Source organism: Giraffa tippelskirchi, chromosome 6 (genome assembly GCF_054371585.1).
Source record: "Giraffa tippelskirchi isolate mGirTip1 chromosome 6, T2T-mGirTip1v1.2.pri, whole genome shotgun sequence".
NCBI classification, from domain to species: Eukaryota; Metazoa; Chordata; class Mammalia; order Artiodactyla; family Giraffidae; genus Giraffa; species Giraffa tippelskirchi.
In genome coordinates, this window is record NC_137280.1 from 160,140,874 (window position 1) to 160,161,133 (window position 20,260).

The following is a 20,260-nucleotide window of genomic DNA, read 5'->3' on the forward strand; positions in this document are numbered from 1 at the left end:
GTCTCTCCTTTTCACTTGAGGTACATTACTAAAGACCTTTTACTAATATCCTAGCTCAATCTGAACCTGACCTCAGGAGGCAGAAGGGCATGTGCAAGGAACAGATGGGGTGAGGGGGGAGGAAAAGTTCTATCCTGCCATAACACAGATCAAGGAAATTGTGGTCCTTGACCACAAAAAATATATTTGAAGGTGAGCCTTGTAAATGTTGGTTCACCCTAAAGTGAGATAAATCAATAGACAGATAGACTCTTGGACTGGAAGAAGCTTGAGAAATCACCTAGTTGAAGGCTGACCCTCTAAAAATACTCTCCAAGAGTCTTTCAGACAAGGGAATTAATTCCTTGCATGAACATCACACTTTTGAGAGGATGATCGTCATTAAAGGGTTTTATTTGCTATGTGCGCAAGCAGGCAAGGTGCTGTATGAAGGATTGTTAGCATGGCTAACAGGACCCAGAACACAACCAAAGAGTTAATCAAGTAACTAGCAAAGAGAAAAGGCTTAACGACATGCCTGGATCTGGTCAAGGTTAAAAGCAGAAATTACTGCAAAAAATGAGCAAATGTAAACTTCAAGTTACATTATCAAATTAAAGCAAGCTCGGGAAATTTAACAATCTTAGCTGTAAAGTGATGGGTTAACAGTCTACACTTTCAGGAGGGGAAAAAAAAAGTAAGAGGCCAAAATAACAGTGATTTGAGCTAGGCATGAATATTCAATTTTGCCTATGATGAGAAGTTACATTAATGATGTGAGGATTTAACTGACAAGCAAATGCTGAAAATGAAATCCTTAATGGAAAGAGAAATATTTTTCAGAAACCCATTGCAGATAATAAGTAAATTATTACCAACTTCAATAAAATATGATGATGAACATATAAACCTTTAATGTCTAACATTAGGCATTACTGAACAATAGAGGTTTCAGAAAGATGAGCATCTTTTCATGTTCTTTGTATTTTTAAAGTATCCACCTCTCCTTGAGCTTTCTTTCAGCTAGTAATAAAAGAAACGCTACTAGAGGGTTTTTTAAGTCTTCTTTCCTTTTTGAAGGAATAAGGGATAATGGAGGATTCCCTTTTTTCCCTACTAATAAATATGATTTTTAACAGTAGTGTGTGATTATGTTTTCTTGGACATGTCAAAAAACACGTATGTATAATTTGTAGATTAACTTTTTACCAATAAACAGTATTTAGACCTCCACTAAATGAGGCATAAAGTGGAATTTATTTTATCAATTTTAAATTCGAAATTGTCCAATTGTATTCAGTCAGTAGGTGTTACCCTGTTGTTCTCAGGGGCAAAGAAGAAAAACCAAACCCTTCAGGAGTTTCTTGTTAACAGTGTTACTTCACAGAACAAAACTTATTTGGAATTCACAGTGGTTGGCCTTTCTGAAGGAAATGCCCAAGCAGAGGATTATCTGTCAGTCAATGAGTCCTGTGACTTCGGAGAAAAAGTGATTTATTTTTCATTCTGGTTTACTGTCAGCCTTTTACTGGGTTAGAAACCCATTTGCCCAACAGGATGAAAATCAAAGACCCTTTCTGAAGTAGAAAAGAAAAGGAAATCTGAAACTGAGGTAAGGTGCTAATTTCCGTTATCTCCAGTGAATGAAGGAGGTGGGACCTTGGAAACCCTAGGAGTCAGAATTCCCAAGAGATTTCTGGCTGCAACAGCCTTTAAAGCTCTACAGATGTCGGATCGGAATGGAATAACCTCTCCCTCACATAATGATCTGACTTACCTCAACAGAAGCCATGGTAATTTATCACTGAACATTTGGAATTATCCTCTTGATACTTTCTCCTGGAAATAATTTTCAGGGGAAAGGAGGAACAAACATTTGAAAATTAACTTCTCAGCCTGTCTTGATCCCACACTGGGTTAGCATGATCCTAATAGTTCTGTTACACTTCAAAATGGAAATGACCTCAAGAAATGAATTGTTTCAGTACTGAAGATAACATTACTCAATATAATAATTCTGAGGAGTCCTGAATTAAAGAATTGTATATATTCTCAGTGACTACTTTTTATTGTATACAAGTGTTCCTCTGGATATACTTTGGGAAATGCTACTCTAGGCAGTCAAAAATGACTTGGGTCTTCCTTTAAGCAATATTAAACCTGGCATTTGCCTGATAGATTTCTTCCTGCTCAGAGTTTCCTGTATCTTTCTAGTGTGTCTTAATAACTCATCTTGAATTTAGAAAGAAGAGTCCAACTTGGATCACTGAATGAAACTGTCAAGAGGCGTGGTAATCTGGTCTTGACAGAGATGAAAACTGAATTGAAATAATGTTTACGAAAGAGGAAATGTGGCCAAAATCACACAGGACATAAGACCAGGCCCCAGTCCTACTTTCCTACTTTTTCTCCCCATCATTCTCCAAACCTGCCTCCCATTCATCCACTCCAGCAATCTCCAACTCCGGAACTCCTGACTTCTCAGTCCACTCCCCTGTCCTCTACCTATCTCATTTTCTTAAACACATGCGCCGGTTGTAGACTGCTTCTCCCATGGAATTTCAGCCCATATCGCCTCCACCCTAGGTCTTGGATACATACCCTGTCCCTGATCTCCAGCTCTACACACTGTTTAGTTCCCTGGATCCATTAGAAAGAGGCAAACAGAACTCAGATCTCCAAACTACTAATCCACCCATCATTCTTTGCACTGACTCACTGTCTTTTCAGTAAATGTTCTTACTTATCTTATTGAAAAGAATAATCAAGGTAGCAAGTTACTAGTTGGGGTTTGAGGGGTGGGTGGTATGAAAAAGCCTTAACATAGCAGAAAAATATCCCTATACACAGTCTTCCAATTAACCAAATACAGCACTAAGGTTTCATTTTAGTTTTTAATTAAAAGCTATATGATTAGTGACCAATTTATCATAACTTGAGTTTTACATTGCACAGGCTAATCACAAAGTTATTCAGTACAAATAAACAGCAAACTTTGTGTAATAGAAACCTGAGTTTTCCAGAAGGCATTGTAAGAGAGGGGGGGAAAAAAACCTTTTTTTATACGCTCTTAGGTTTGATCAGGCCCAGCAAACTAACAAAAGACAGATTAACAGGAGAAAAAAAGTTTATTTACACATATAATGAGAATACATACAAGTGAACTCAAAAGGAGTGATTAGAATTTGAAGTTTATATACCATCTTAACAAAGGGCAATAAATTGTGGAGAAGTGATAAAACAAAGGAAAAGGGATGTGTGCTTGTAGAGGTGGTAAACTGTGATGATTTGATAAACATACAAGAGAAAGCTAATAGAAGATGAGAGTTCCATCAGAAAGACTTGTTTGTACAGATTCATCTCGCTGCCCACGCTCTGCCTCCAGGGAGAAGGGTTGCCTTCCTGCTCTCGTTACTGGAGAGAGAAGTGGGCATACCTTCACATAGGAAATTTATGCCCTGCTTTTAGGCAGAAATGGGGAGGACAGATAATTCCTCCTGTGTCTCCTCTTAACTGTCTTCAGTTCAAAATGATCCTTACACCAAAGAGGCACCTTCTGCGGTGGCATATTCTGAATCCCTTCAGCACAGAACAGAATGAGGAGAAAGGCCATGTGTACTAGGAAATGAGGGAATGTGAAGATATCCAGCCTTGGATCTAGGGGGACAGACTTTTTAAACTGATGACTCCTTATTTCACTTTGTGTGGGTGATATTTGATTCATATCATATGCATCATATTTAATTCTACAGAAAATAGGACTTGAGACTTGAAACTATAAATCAAGAGATCAAAAAACACAAATAATCCTTAAATTGCCTATGAATCACATACCTAGATGATTTACTACTTTTATCTTCCTCACTAGGTAATTATACAAATGAATAGTTGGGACTTGAAACCTTCAAACAGAAAGAGCTTGTGCTCTATCAGTAAATACTCTATTACTGGGAAGGCAGTCTTCTCATCTGCTATAGCTGCTAATATACCTGAAAAAAAAATGAATGAGCAACATTTTCCTAATTATGAAAAATGTGTTAGTCACTCAATCATGTCTGAGTCTTTGCGACCCCATGGACTATAGCCCGCCAAGGCTCCTCTGTCCATGGAATTCTCCAGGCAAGAATACCTGAGCGAGTTGCCATTTCTTTTTCCAGGGGATCTTCCTGACCCAGGGGTCAAACCCAGATCTCCTGAATCGCAAGCAGGCTCTTTACTGTTTGAGCCAGCAGGGAAGCCTGGTGAAAAATAAGAAATGCCTAATTCAATAATAAAAAAAGAATGTTTTCCAAAGAAAATTTCAGAGGAGAGCTTACCTGATTTTTCACTTAATGCCAGTAGAAAGAGTACTCTGCTCATCCTGGTGATGAGTGGAGAAGAAGTGAGAAACAACAGAACTCAAGGATACGAATTAAACTATCACAAAAGGTAGATAATTTTGAATGGTGGCTCAGAGGGTAAACAGTCTGCCTCCAATACGGGAGACCCAGGTTCAATCCCTGGGTTGGGACGATCCCCTGGGGAAGGAAATGGCAACCCACTCCAGTATTCTTGCCTAGAAAATCCCAAGGACAGAGGAGCCCGGCAGGCTCGTCTATAGGGTTGCAAAGAGTCAGACACAACTGTGCAACTTCACTTTGTTTCTTTCTTGCAGAAGCCCAAACCAACTATAACAGCCTCTGACCTCCTCCCCTCCCTTCTCCTCTATTTTTCGTCTGTCTGTTTCCCTTTTCTTGTAATCTGTCTTTTGTCCCTTTTTTCTATCTAGGGAAACAAGATATGGGGAACATGAATTTTTTTTTTAGGATCACAAGTTTTTATGTACATTATGCTTCCTGCCAAATAGTTGAGCCATTAGAATTATAGATCTAGCCTGTAACATTGTATGTTGTCCTTTAGTTGACCGTCTGCACCAATGAAAGGCACTGTTGTCAAGACAGGCCCCTTTGCCCTTGTGGTTACCATTTTACTCCAAAGGATTTCCAAGGGTGAAGCTATTATATTGCTCCAGCTACTGTATTCACCCTATTGAGTCACATTTTGGCTAAAAGCCTAATAGAAGGCAGAGTCAATACTGAATTCAGATGAATTTGTTCAATGTTTTTTGAAAGATACTTTTAGAACAAGGCCCTATTGGCAATTAATAGTAATATAATTGATAGTTATAAAATCAAAATACATATAATCAAGTATCATTTAAGCAATGCTTTAAAAACACATTCTTATGTAAAGTGAATTTCCTTTAAACTGTCATTGATTTTAATCTAAATTCAGATACACATTCTTCTGGCAAAAAAAAAAAATAGCCCCTGTATGTGGTAGGACTTATAACTAAGAATGTGGTTACTTGTACAGAATCAAATATTTAAAAGTAATATATTTTTAATAAAATATTAACTAAATCTTCAGAATTATAAGAAAACAGTGTTAAACAAAAATAAAACTACTAATATAAGGAAAAATCTAAAAGTACATCCCTTTATGCCTCATCTGATGCAAATTCTAAATCTAAAATAGTTTACTTTCCACAAATCTCAACATACTTCAACTCTTGAGGCAATTGTATTAATTTTTATTTGTACTTTGAACACAAATAATCTCTACTAAGCACTGGGATTTAATCATCTTTGGAGTCACTCTGCTGCTAACTTGCTGTGTTACCCTGCACCGTTCATTTTAAAATCTCTGGATTTCAGTTTTTTTCACTTGCAAAATAATGAGTAACAAAGCATATGTTATAGTGGTTTTCACTCTAAGATTCCTTAGAGATGTTTCAGAGACAGCAAGAGAGAAGCTTAATTTTGTCTCTGTTATGCACTGAGATCCTACACAGTATGTCATGAAAAAGCAGGTTACAGGGGATTTATCTGACTCCCCAAAAACCATCTCAAGCAAATTTATAACCCAAGTTAAAAAGACACAACCACCCTCAATGTATCTGCAAATGGGTTGTCACCCTTCAATTCTTGTATATAGACAGTCTTAAGCCATAGCAGGACCCACTTCCTATTTCATTTTATAAAAGGTTCTTGAGGGGTTTTGTTCAATTTGGGAGGAAAAGGACTAGTACAATCAAGTGAGCTTTGGGTTTTCTAGCTAGTCCACTTGGGACTCAAATTCCTAATCCTCTATGATACCTTAGGTAGGTTCTTTTAACATCTCAGATTTTCAAATCATCCCCATTTCAAAAATCAATATCCCACCCTCCAAAGTGCTGCAGTGATTAATAAAATACCTCATGGAACTGGAATGTTAAAACTGGGTGGCTTTCCCTGGATTGTAAGAATCCCCCAGTCCTCTGAAATGGCACCTCTAAGACTTCAAATAATCCCCGAGGCAATTATACACATCGATGCTCTCTGTCTTTTAGGCTCTGGCTTCCCCAAATTTTACTGATGCCTCAGTCCACAGGAAAATCAGTATACTTACTTCAGTTTTCACAAGCATTTATAAGTAAAAGTGTGACCACATAAGGTGGTTCCCATTTTTTTCTCTCTTCCTCACTCCCTCTCCCACATCTATTTCTATCTTTCCATGCCTCCCTCCAGAACTGGCCTGGGAGCTTCACATTTTTCTCTATTATGAAAAATATCTTCTTGTATTGGAAAATCCTGGCAATAGCTATTACTCATATCCTGATTCTAGCCCACACATTGTCCACGCATTATTTTCAACAGTTACAGAAAATATAATTCTATAAAATTTTAGACACTGTGATTATCTCCCCCAAATTTATTCTATCACCCACTCATTTAATAGTTTGTTTAGGTGTAGATAAATCTTGTTACTCAAAGTGTGGTCTATTAACCAGAAACTGTCAACATCACCTGGCAAATTGTTAAAAATGCAAAATCTCAGGACCCATTCCTGACTCATGAGTTGGAGTCATAGAAAACCCCATTTCTTTGGCTACACAATCCTTGAGAATTCTTCCAACTCATGCCTAAGCCAATTAGTGCCATAAATTCTTAGTTTTAGGAATCAGTTTAGGGTGGGGACAATGCAAAGATTGTCCAATCAGAGCCAATGCTCAGTATTGGTGCTTTGTGCTGATCAGCAGATGCCCTCTCCTTCACATCATACCACCCCTCAAATATGAACAGGAAACAAAACACCCTAGTTGTTCTGCACAGCCATCTTGCAATGACGAAGACAAATCCAATACAAAGAGGGTCTCAGTGAGTTTCAGCCGAGTGAAACCAGAACTCCGATGAACTGCCTTCTGAAATGTATCCTACCTTTTCAACATGTAAGCCAGCAAGTTCAAAGGACTTTTTAGGCTAGATGAAAACCCATGACCTAAAACCCAAATCTGGTTTGTACTGCTCCAAACTAAGAATAATTTTTACATTTTAAAAAGACATAGGAAGAAAAGAAGAAAGAAGAAGTGACAAGGAGGAGGGGGGAAGAGAAGGGGAGGAGGGAGGAAGAGAGGGGGAGGAGGGGGGAAGAGGGAGGAAGGAGGGGGAAGAGGGAGGGGGGATGGAAGAAGAGGGAGGGGGAGGGAAGAAGAGGGGGGAGGGAAGAAGAGGGAGGGAGGAGGGGGAAGAGGGAGGGAGGAGGGGGAAGAGGGAGGGAGGAGGGAAGAAGAGGGAGGGAGGAGGGGGAAGAGGGAGGGGGGAGGGGGAAGAGGGAGGGGGAGGGGGAAGAGGGAGGGGGGAGGGGGAAGAGGGAGGGGGAGGGGGAAGAGGGAGGGGGAGGGGGAAGAGGGAGGGAGGGAAGGGAGGAAGAGGGAGGGAAGGGAGGAAGAGGGAGGGAAGGGAGGAAGAGGGAGGGAGGAGGTGGGAAGAGGGAGGGAGGAGGGAGGGAGGAGGGGGAAGGGGGGGAGGGAAGAAGAGGGAGGGGGAGGAGGGAGGGAGGAGGGGGAAGAAGGAGGGAAGAGAGGGACAGGGAAGAGGGAGGGAGGAGGGGGGGATAGGTAGGAAACAAGAGACATATATGGTCCACAAAACCTAAAACATTTACTATTTCAGTTCAGTTCAGTCACTCAGTCATGTCCGACTCTTTGTGACCCCATGAATCACAGCACACCAGGCCTCCCTGTCCATCACCAACTCCCGGAGTTTACCCAAACCCATGTCCTTCGAGTCGGTGATGCCATCCAGCCATCTCATCCTCTGTCGTCCCCTTCTCCTCCTGCCCCCAATCCTTCCCTGCATTAGGGTCTTTTCCAATGAGTCAACCCTTTGCATGAGGTGGCCAAAGTATTGGAGTTTCCACTTCAACATCAGACCTTCCAATGAACACCCAGGACTGATCTCCTTTAGGATGGACTGGTTGGATCTCCTTGCAGTCCAAGGGACTCTCAAGAGTCTTCTCCAACACCACAGTTCAAAAGCATCAATTCTTCAGCACTCTTTATATTCCAACTCTCACATCCATACATGATTACTGGAAAAACCATAGCTTTGACCAGATGGACCTTTGACGGTAAATTCTCTATATTCATCAAGAGATTGTGTTGCATTGTTAATAGTTAAAAGCACTAGTTCTAGAACTAGTCTGCTTGGGACCCAATCCTTATCACTCACTAGCTGTGAGACTGTAGACAAGCTATTTAACCTTTTTTTATCTCATTTTCCTAAGTTGGAAATAATTATTCATAGTACCTACCTCACTGGCTTGACAAGATGGTTAAATGACTAAATGTGAAGTACTTCAGAGTAGTGCCCAACACATGGTAAACAAATTAATAAAGTTTATCATATCTCTGATTTACAATTTTCTAAAATGTTTAAGTATCAATCCAGACTCATTCTAATGTTGGTAGAGATGTATAATCATTCAAAAATGCTCACAACTGTGGGGAAAAGGTCAGATTGCTCCCAATACTACAAATTTCATCTAACTGATGACTGAAATACTCACCTAGGCTTTTAGCACACTGTTCTTAAGTAGTAATGGTTCAGGATTGGTGTTGGGTTGGCCAAAACGTTCATACGAGTTTTTCTGTCACATCTTTTGGAAAAACCCTAATGAATGTTTCAGTCAACTCAATAAAAACATTCTTCGTTGCCTACCAGTTCTCAAACTGTGAGCACTGGGAAAGAACGAGACTAAAAGAGCACCCGAAGCAATTGGTACTCTGTTTTCTCCTTTATTGGTTTAAAGGATCATCTGTCACTACTCAAGAACAAAAAATATCCCCTAGAGCATTGCTTTTGACCCTTCTAAACCGCCTCTTTTTCTCTAACTTTATTTTTAGATAGATATCAAACAGGAAATTCCACTCCACTAATGGTGGATTTTCTAGCTAAGACTGGAGGGTGGGACCCAATGGGAAATCAGTAATGAAGAATGAACCAGGGGGTTGGGGAGGGGAAGGGTGGATGGATACGGGTAAAACAAGAGGCCATTTCTATTTTATTTCCCCTACTAGGAGTGAAACCAGTAGCTTCCATTTATCCCTAAGGAATAACTTTTGAAAATCAGACCAGTCGATTTCAGGCAAAATTCAAACCTCAACAGATTGGCAAGACTACTGATCAGATATAGCCACACAGAACTGTTCTAATGCCCCAACACCGGATGGATGAGAGTGTGTAGGTACAGAGAGACATAACAATGATTTGCCACTTACTGCTAAGTGTTGCCAAATGTGCTTTAAGTACCTTATGTACTGGAAATACACTGCAAATTACCTTCCTTATGTTGCGAATAGGAACAAAAGCTTTTTCTTTCTTTCCTGTTTATATTATCGATCACTGCATATTCAAATCCACCTCTTCTGCCTTGTGAGAAACTGATATATAGGATATACTTTACAACACTTTGTACCTTTTGGATTTGAAACTGTAAGATGCCACATGTGACCTTTCTGAATGAGTCTATTAGCCTAAATGTAGGTTCAACTTAAGCCAGGAAATATGAAACCTCATACAACTACTAAAATTTTCACAAATTATTTTGACATTCTCGAAGATAGCATTATATTATGGATTAATGAACCAACTGTAAACATAATTCTACTGATCAGTATACTAAGGATCTCTAGTATTGGTTTCCATAGTATCAAAGATGTGGGTGTAGTAATACTCCAGACTGAGAGATGAGAATTTTTGGTGAAGCCTGCATACAAAAAAGGAAAATAACTTTTACACACTTACATTGCCAAAGTGGCAAGCTCACATAACAGAGACTGACCTGCTGATTATAAGACATCTTTGTACAAAGATAATGATTCAATACTATGAAAGCTTCCTAAAAATTTTAATCTACTAAAAATCATCAAAAACTAAGCTGCTTTCTTAGTCTGTACTCTTTATTTAACTATTTTTTAGCCAAGTAATATCTGCTTAAAAAACTGAAACACTGCACAAGGGTAAATATATACACACACACATATATGTACACATGTACATGTGTGTATATACAGGACTCCCTTCCATGACAGACACAATCACAGAGGAAACTACATATTACTACGTAGTTTATTGCATCCTTCCCAAAATTTCAATACAAAATAGGAATATATATTATTTTGCAAAACACAAATGGGAGCATCTTCTTTACTTTGCCTTTTTCACTTAACAATATTTTTGCATTCAATTCCCATCTAATCCTAGTAGCTGTACAAGCTTTTCAATCTAATGTTCAAATCTTAAAATCTGAATACCGTAATACTACACAAAGTGTTATTCCTAGTGCATCTTCCACCTACTCAACATACATTAAGCAAAAAAAAAAATAGTTGGTCAGACATGTATGAGAAACACTTGGTTAAAAACGTAAATAGCCCTCTTTCTTGCTGAACTTCCCAGATTCCTGAATGTGCTAATTTAGTCAGTGATTCATTACAAGGCTTATGCTGTACATTTCACCAGGTGGTACAGTGGTAAATATGAATAATCCACCTGCCAAGGCAGGAGATGCGGATTCGATCCCTGGGTTGGGAAGATCCCCTGGAGGAGGAAATGGCAACCTACTCCAGTAGTCTTGCCTGGGAAATCCCATGGGCACAGGAGCCTGGCAGCTACAGTCCATGGGGGTTGCAAAGAGTCACACAAACAATTGAGCACACACACATGCATGCACACACACACACACACACACATTTTATGAAGTTGTTTAGGCAAGAAGTTTTCTTTCAGGGGAGCACCTTTTAAGGTTGGTAGGACTTCCCTGGTGGCTCAGAGCTTAAAGCGTCTGCCTCCAATGCAGGAGACCCGGGTTCGATCCCTGGGTCGGGAAGATCCCCTGGAGAAGGAAATGGCAACCCACTCCAGTATTCTTGTCTGGAGAATCCGATGGACGGAGGAGCCTGGTAAGCTACAGTCCATGAGGTCGCAAAGAGTCGGACACGACTGAGCGACTTCACTCACTCACTCATTCCAAAGAACACACTTTGGGAACTGCTAAGCTATAGCACCTAGTTTAATCATCCTAAAACACCTGGCAGATGGGTTGTATTGTGACCATTTTACAAGATAAAGAAGCTGAAACCACAAAGTTTAAGTGACTTTCCTATAGTCACCAGCTGGAAGAGGCAGAACTGGTATTAATCCACCAAATATACCCTCTTCTCCCTATACCACTCAGAGCTCATCATCCTTTTAGCATCACTAGACACTAGTGATAGTAAAGAAATATCCCTTGTCTTTAACCTATGAGGCTGAGCTTAAAAACACTCTGATAGCGTAAGTTTGGAATATCAGAAGAGCCAAAAGCACCCTACATCTAAAGCATGCAACAGAATTTCAGAGGGGGAAGAACTGATTGTGGACATAAGAATCCAGGAAAGGATGAACTATATGACTTAAGGCAGGTTAATTGCAACCCTCTATGCTGCATTTTTTTCTGCTACAAATCAAAGATGATACCTGTCTGGTAGTATGTCAAAGAAGATCAAAGGGAGGTACATACACAAAAATTGACTTCTCAAACAATATTAGTTCTTATTGCCATTTCCCATAATTTCCAATTTCTTTCCACCTCTTTTACATTATTTGAAAAAAAAAAAACCATTTAGCAGAAAACTATTTCTTTTTGCCGTGATTCACACAAACTTCTAGCTTCCTAGAATTCAAAAGTGCCAAATCTTATACAAATATTTCTCTAAATAAAAACTCAAAAACATTTTTGAAGATTTCTAAGTCAAAAGTATAAATATTTTCAAAATAACTGTCAAGCCTTATAATTTTGGCTCACAGATTAGAAAATGGAAATAAGACCAGCCGTAGGGAAAAATAATAGGACAGTCCTCAGATGATGAGGATGGAAGAAGGAAGGTCAGGAAGTGGCCTGAAAGAAGAGTAAGGAAGACATTGACTTCTCTCCTCTCTCTCACTGAGTTGATGTGGAAGGTAGGAAGTGGATGGGTGGACACAGGAGATGTTTATTAGCAAGGACAACCGAAAACAGGGTATCACCATTTCTCCATTAACTTGCACCGTTTAATTTCAGAATTCACCTGCAGTCAGTTTTCTCTAATCACATCCACAGCCCAAGGAGTAACAAAATTAGGGGACACTCAGTTTCCAGCCTCTGCTACTTAACCCATCTCCACACGCCATTATTCAACCTCATTGCATACCACCCTGCTCAGTACTTATTTTCTGTTTGTTTGTGTACAGGGCCCATCTCCAACTCACCCTCACCCCATCAGACCCAGACACTTTAAACAGAGGAACCAAATGGCAGCTCGCATTTTTTAATTATTAACAATTTTCTCATCTTGAATTTTTAGCTAAATTTTTATAAAACATTTAAATATCCGTTTCTTATTTTAGTAATTACACCAAACACATCTTATGCACCCATTTACACCTTCTATTGCCTTCACCTCTTATTCCAACAACCTCAGCAGCAACTGGTTCTAGGCAGGCTTCAACCACATGGGCACTGATGCAACCTGCCAAGTTTTCACTGTAAGCATGGCAAAGGAAAGCCAGAGGATAAATGTCTCCTCCATTCTTCCCCCTATCGTCTCTGAGATAGATTTCATAGGTTTCTTAGAAGGCCCTATAGATTGAAAACCCATTGCCTGCTGGCATGACCAACTGGATAACTCGTAACTATACTGGTTCTCCCTTTTTCCTTTTTCACTCCTCTGTCCTTGTCTTTGGCTCCCTAAGCCCCAAATAAACATTCCCAAACAAACAACTCTCACAAAGGCCTCAGGCTCTGCTTTTGAGGGCAAGCTGATCAGGGTCCTAAAGGGAAACAGAAACCACGCTAAAAATCTGAAGAGAGAAAATGTAACAAAGAATGTTTAGCTTTTTAACAGAGGATGAACTACAAAGGAGAAAGAGGCAAAGGTAGAAAAAATGAGTACATCAGATAAAGGAAGCAGCCAGCAACTTCCAGAGCTAAGACAAAATGTCCAAAGAAGGAATAAATTTGGAAGAGGTCTCTCCCCCAGACTGAGAGTCAAACCTCTGTTAACAAGAGCGTGGCCACGGGCCCTGGACGGCTGAGGAGTCGGCCAGAGAGCCAACAGGCGGTTTCCTACAGGCCAGCCCTGCTGGGGGCTCTGAGACGCCAGGAAGACTCTGCGAATCTGTGTCAGGGGGTTCTGGAGAGACCCTCCAGGAAGCACTGCTGCTGCTGGCTAAACTGGCCAGGAAGTCAAGATATGGTCAAACTCACCCAGAAAGCACCTTTTTCCCCACAAAGCTTCACGTTGTACTGACTGGCCAAGAAAAATGTCTGCAGGCTCCCACTCCAGTAGTATGAGGCAGGGCAAAGGCGGTTAGCTGGAAAGAAGCAAAGCCCTAAGTGTTAAGCAGCACACAAGGCAAAGGCCCAATCTACTAACAATGGGCAAACCTCGTTCTTCCCCCCCAGGAAATTTACCAAAACCAGCAGGACAGAGAAGCTCAGAAACGGGCCTGTTTCCTTCCGGTATCTGCCCAAACCAGATCCTGTTTTCTTGTATCTTACCAGCTTCCAGCCTTCCTTGCTTGCAGGACTTGCATCTGCCACTCACAGGCCGGGCCAGCGGATGAGCTTCTCCAACAGGGACAGGCATCCAACATCTCCCCTTTTCTCCCACTTTCACTTAGAATGAACTCTTCACGTAAGGTGTTACCCAGATTCTCTGAGTCCAAAGCGCCGAGGCAGTCTTGAAACTGATGGTAATCGACAGGCCCACAACACCTGTAACCGGCCTTCACTGGCCAAGCTCTCTCGAATTGTTTTCACAGAAAGCTACCCGTCCTCCTAGCAGCACTAACGTTATGTTTCCCTGAGCTGTTTTCAGAGCCTTGGAGTCAGCAGCCTCCAGTTCCAGCTCCTGGCAGTTAAGACTGGTGAGGACCATGGAGCCTCCAACTACAGGGCACGAGCAAGTGTCTGCTCCTCGACCTTCTGACGTCAGAGGGCCGAGAACTGACACGCTTGGAATGTGCTGGGGCCACGCACTTGTAGCTGAGTTGCACCTGTGCAGGATGATTGTCTCACGTTTTTCCTATCTCCAATTACCTTTCTCCAAGTTCCCCACACCTCAGCTTTATCGCCTAAATGTCCTGAGCCTCTGGGAAGGTGGATCTGAGGTCTCTCAGCTCCTCACTTGGCTGCCTTGTGAAGAAACCTTCTCTGCTGCAAACCTCTGTGTCTCAGTGTTTGGCTTGCTGCGCGCTGGGAAAACAAGTCTGGTTCAGTTAACAGTCTCATCCTGTCAACTTCTTTCTCATTCAATAAAGTCATCAAAATAATTGATGGACTTTGGAATAGTGACCTCAAGTGAAAACGCTGCCAAAGTCCTGTTATGGAGAACATTCGTTGTGGAGTCAGACAAACCAGTGCTAAAATTCTGGCTCTGGCATCTGCTAATTGTGTGTTCTTCATATATCTTCTTACTCTTCTGTACCTTGGAGATGTTTTGTTTCATAAGGTTATTTTAAGAATTATGAAAACAAGATGCATTTGGTCACCCAACAAATATTTATTGAGCACAACTATGTGCCAGAAATTTTTCTAAACACCAAAAGGTAATGCATGTAAACAGCTGGTTCGTGATTGAAGCTTAATATAAAAGAATTTCCTTTCCTTTTTCTTCCATTTATGATTGTGAACATTGCCCACAGTAAGTGAGCAACAAAATTTACTTATCACTATTCTGCTTATTTGTATTTCTTTGTCATATAGGAAGCACAAAAGAAAAATCTTTATAAATTACATCCATATACTAGCATTATTAGGACTCATTCCTATAAGGATACCCAGGAGGCTTTTTTCACAAAGGTGTTTGGAATATTCATTATTGGTATGAAAATTGCCAACACAGAAAAGTATCTCAGAGAAGCTGCTGTGTGTGATTAAGATCATTGTTAGTGGGCACACATGCTTTCTATTTCACCCATTATAAATAATAGTACACATGGCAAATACCTCTGACATTCTTTATATTTCAAAGATTTTTGTAAGCATGAAACATTAACATTTTACATATGGGTATGGAGAGGTTGAATCATTTGCCCAAGGTCACTCAGTACATCAGTGACATAATTACTAGCTAAACTCTTAGTTTTCTATGCCCTGGTCCTCCTGCCTCTTCCCTCTCCTTGAGAAAACATTCGCCTACAGTGATGCCTACTTGCCTTTTACTCAAGAAAGTACACTGGAAAAAAACATATAACTTGTATTTTTCCCCAAAATCAAATTAATCAGAAAATAAAATTAAAGTGCATTTATTTAGCAGAAAGCTACTCTTTCCATTAATGAGAATTTTATTGAATATAATAAAATATTTCAGGCAATTCTTTTCTTCATTTTTTTTCTCTTCCTTTCTCAGATTTATTGAAAAGCATTTTTATTAGTGCAATAATAGGCTCTGGGACATGCAATTATATTGAGATGCTGACACTTTCCTGTTAGTTGCAGCCTTTGGCCTGAGGCCAAACACCGAACCCAAGCATATGAGTTTCTCTGCAAGCAGTCCTGGCATGCCACTCGCCTGCGTTTGTCCTTACAGCAACCTTCAATTTCACCCAATATAGAGAGAATTAACTAATTTTTCCCTGCCATTACAATTGATCCAAATGGGTACTTCCATCTCTCTTTTAGGGAAAACAAAAAATTCCTTATAAAATTTTTGGAGGATGCAATTAAAGACAGACCGGTTTGAAGATTTTGATTTCAGATTCATGTGGGGAAACACCATAAAGGGTGTCATTACTTTGTGAGTCATTTACAAACATGAAATGCAAATACTTGTCCCTTTGTCATGAGTTTTCCTTATAGCTTTCACTTTTGTACATTTTTTTTATTGCAAATCCTCCTCCTTCCAAACTCCAAACATTTCAGAGTAAAAGTGTAGATATCATCTATAAATAAAATACAGATCCAAACCTCTGGAACTTTTTTTTTGATTTCTCAGGCAAGGAAAACCAACCTAAGAAAAAAGAAACCATCAGAGGATGCTTCTGAATCCACTCCCACTTTTTGTTTAAAGACACTATGTTCCAATCTTAAAGAAGTTAAATCTCCTGTCTTTGCTAGATTCTGTGCCATAGATTACTTTCCCCCACATAGTCCACCCTCCTTCTTGGAAATGCTGTGTGTGTTGTTAGAAAACCCACATACAAACTTTAAAACTTTTGCTTTTCAGTTAGATGTGAAGAATGAGAAAACACAAACTAGACCATGCCCTCTGAATATGTCTCTGGTCCAAATGTGAACAAAAACAAAGGGTTCCTGCCATCCCGAGGCATGGCCAGCAACGTAGTGATGACCTTCAACTCCACAGGTTAACTATTTCAGCAAACTTTGGCAGTGTTTCGGGCTTCACTTCCTCATCCAGGAAGTCAAGTCTAGAAAGACTCGTTATTCTGGCCTATATTGGTTGTGAAACACTCCTAGGAGAGGTGCAGAACCCTCACATGTCTTTTGAACTACAACCCGTCAGCACTAACCATATCCCCTTTCTTTCGCATCACTGGAGTATCCATGGTTTCCTGGGGCCAGGAAAAATCCCAGTCCTGTGGGATTTTCCAGGCAAGAATACTGGAGTGGGTTGCGGTTTCCTTCTCCAGTGGATCTTCCTGACCTAGGGATCAAACCCTGGTCTCCTGTGCAGCAAGCAGCCTCCTGCATTGCAGACGAATTCTTGACCGACTGAGCCACGCAGGATACCCTACTGATCACCAAATCAGCTCCATTTTAGCATCACATGGAGCTAGGGTGGAGGAACAAGAACTGCTTGGGAGACAGGAACGGGAAAGGATCTGGTTAACAGGAAAACAAGTGAAGCTCTAAGTCGCCTCTCTCAACAGAGTGTAAGACGAGCAGCCACATTCCCACACCGATAGAGGATATTTTCTTGAATATAATCTATGCTCTTTGTGTTTTAAACCGTACGTATTTGTTATTCCATTCTTTCAATATGAGCATAATACAATCATCAATATAAAATACAGAAACACACATATATATAATATATATATGAATCTATGTGTATGTATGTATATGATATACATGCATATATATCAGAGAAGGCAATGGCAACCCACTCTAGTACTCTTGCCTGGAAAATCCCATGGATGGAGGAGCCTGGTAGGCTGCAGGCCATGGGGTCGCTAGGAGTCAGACACGACTGAGCGACTTCCCTTTCACTTTTCACTTTCATGCATTGGAGAAGGAAATGGCAACCCACTCCAGTGTTCTTGCCTGGAGAATCCCAGGGACGGCGGAGCCTAGTGGGCTGTCGTCTATGGGGTCACACCGAGTCGGACACGACTGAAGCGACTTAGCAGCAGCATATATATATATAAAATGATGCATTAGATTTATCACAGTACCCATGGGAACCTCTCTCCTCAGTGAGGACATTCTCATGATCTCCACTTCTCAAGAATACAGCTATATATTCCCTGACAATACTTACCATTTACATGATTTCTGTTACCATCTCAGCTGCCTCACCCACACACCCTGAGAATACAGATCTTGACTATGTTCTCTCACCTGCACTCTTCCTTCTATCACTGGCCAATGCATCTCTGATTCACCTTTCTCCTTCTTAAACCAGTTTCCTGGCCTCCTTACATGCCAATATTTTACCACCTTCTTTACATATTCTGGGCTTCCCCGGTGGCTCAGACAGTAAAGAATCTGCCTGCAATGTGGGAGATCCAGATTTGATCTATGGGTTGGGAAGATCCCCTGGAGAAGGGAATAGCAACCCACTCCAGTATTCTTGCCTGGAGAATTCCATGGACAGAGAAGCCTGGCAGGGTACAGTCCATAGGGTTGCAAAGAGTCGGACACAACTGAGTGATTAACACACTTTACATATTCTACTCATGGGTAAGCTGTAATCCCCATGTAATTTTGTCCTTATAAATCCCATTCAAGTACATTGAATTTTCTTTGTCAAATTACTTCTCTGTTTTTGTTCAGGGTCCTAAAATGACACGGACATAGACTAAATATAAGCAATTATAAATTAATATTTGAATAAGTATGTGGAAAACAATTGCCATGAATACCAGTAACAGTATTAATTTTGAAGCTAGGGTCAGAGGATTGTTAGAGCCATACAGATTGGGAATTACTATTTGAAATGCTCATTTCATCAGAATCTAGTTATATAAAACAATGCAAGGATCTTGTGTATTCTACCCTAATCTTTATGATGCTTAAAAAAATATACCTTGGTCACATTTTATGTACAGGGTGAATGAAAACTCTGCCTAATTCAGTAGTCACACAATTCATATATCACAAAGGATAGGAATATTACTGTTTACATTTTAAATGTCACCTCCAGGAGGAAATAAAAATATAGGTTCCTAACTCGATCTACATAACCTACCAGATTTGAATTGTTAACAATTTTTTTTAATGCAGAAAGAGTAGTTGCTTCAGATGTTGAACCTAAAGTGAGACATTATTGATATTTAACAGATGCTGGGTTTTTCTGTAATCCAGACATGAACATCTAGGGCTCAAAGGTAAGGAAAAGGACAAGCTTAACACTTTTAAATTTTGAAGAGATTTACTGATGATTGGAGAGAGACCCCCTCCTCAAGGCTCACTGTCAGCTGAGAGGACTCTGTCCAGTTAACTAGTGCAGTCCTTATACCATCTGCATTAGCCATGGCCAGGGACAAAGAGGGAAGAAAGGGTCCCTGGAGTCATCAGCTTTATGAAAAATTCAGATTTCATCATGAAAAAAGATTCTCTTGCTTCCCCATGGGTATGGAAAAGAGTTACCTTCCCCTTACCAGACAAAAAGAGAAAAAATCTAAGATGATCGTCTGTGAAGTTCAGAAGAGACTACTTGGTGGAGACCAGAACATCACTCCTCACTGTGAGCATTTCTGAGATGACAGACATGCTCATCTGCTTCAGTGCCTAAAAGGAAGACTGCAAAGAGAGAGAGCAGGGGAGGAACAGCTGACAGGTTCACACTAGTTTTCCATCGCTCAGGTGAACACTATAAGGAGTAGCTGGGCCTGGGCTCCTGAGAGGGAGACCATCATTCAAACATGAACCCAAAAAGCAGGGAAGACCAAGTAAGGCAGCCCTTCTCCCACAGAGCTTTGGGAAGAACACATGCCCTCAAAAGAGCCAGCTTTTGCAAATAAGATCATCTATACCATTTTTCTAGATTCCACATATACATGTTAGTATGCAATATTTGTTCTCTTTCTGACATACCTTACTCTGCAGGACACTCTCTAGGTCCACCCATGTCTCTACAAATGACCCAATTTCATTCCTTTTTATGGTTTAGTAATATTCTGTTGTCTACATATAAAAGGGGGAAGAGAGGCGAGGAATTGGGAGGTTGGGGTAGATACATACACACCATTAATACTATGTATAAAATAGATAACTAACGAAAACATACTATATAGCTCAGGGAACTCTATTTAATGCACTGTGGTGACCTGAATAGTAAGAAAGTGCAAAAGAGCAGGGATATATGTATATGTATGGCTGATTCATTCTGCTGTGTAGTAGAAACTAACACGACATTATAAAGCAACTATACCCCATTAAAAACTAATTTTTAAAAAAAGGCAGCTTTTAGATACCTGCCATGCCAGGACCACTAAAATTTAAGTCAAAGAAGTAATAAGTCAATGAAAATTGGTTAAGGAAGCTTCTCCTTCCTCCTAATCCCTCCACTCTCCATCTCACAATGCTAGACCCAGTAAGGAGGAAGACAAGACATTCAAAACACACAGTGTGAGACCCTCCCTCTCAACATGCTAGAGTGGAAAGAACAAAAGAAGAGATCTCACGCCCTTCCTCGCTTCTGGTGGTGAACACTGCTCTGGAAGCCGGCATGGTGATGCAAGTTAAATCAGTCAATGAACTAAAGATTTTAACT

At 40.4% G+C, this 20,260-nt stretch overlaps 1 long non-coding RNA gene across 1 annotated transcript in view; it reads right to left on the minus strand.

Moving 5' to 3' along the window:
* The window catches only part of LOC145511511 (uncharacterized), a 533,216-nt gene that overhangs the window by 474,954 nt on the left and 38,002 nt on the right, over window positions 1–20,260 (minus strand). The window contains exon 10 of the long non-coding RNA XR_014057910.1: window positions 13,567–13,673. This is a non-coding gene — a long non-coding RNA (uncharacterized LOC145511511). The remainder of the gene's footprint in view (window positions 1–13,566; window positions 13,674–20,260) is intronic.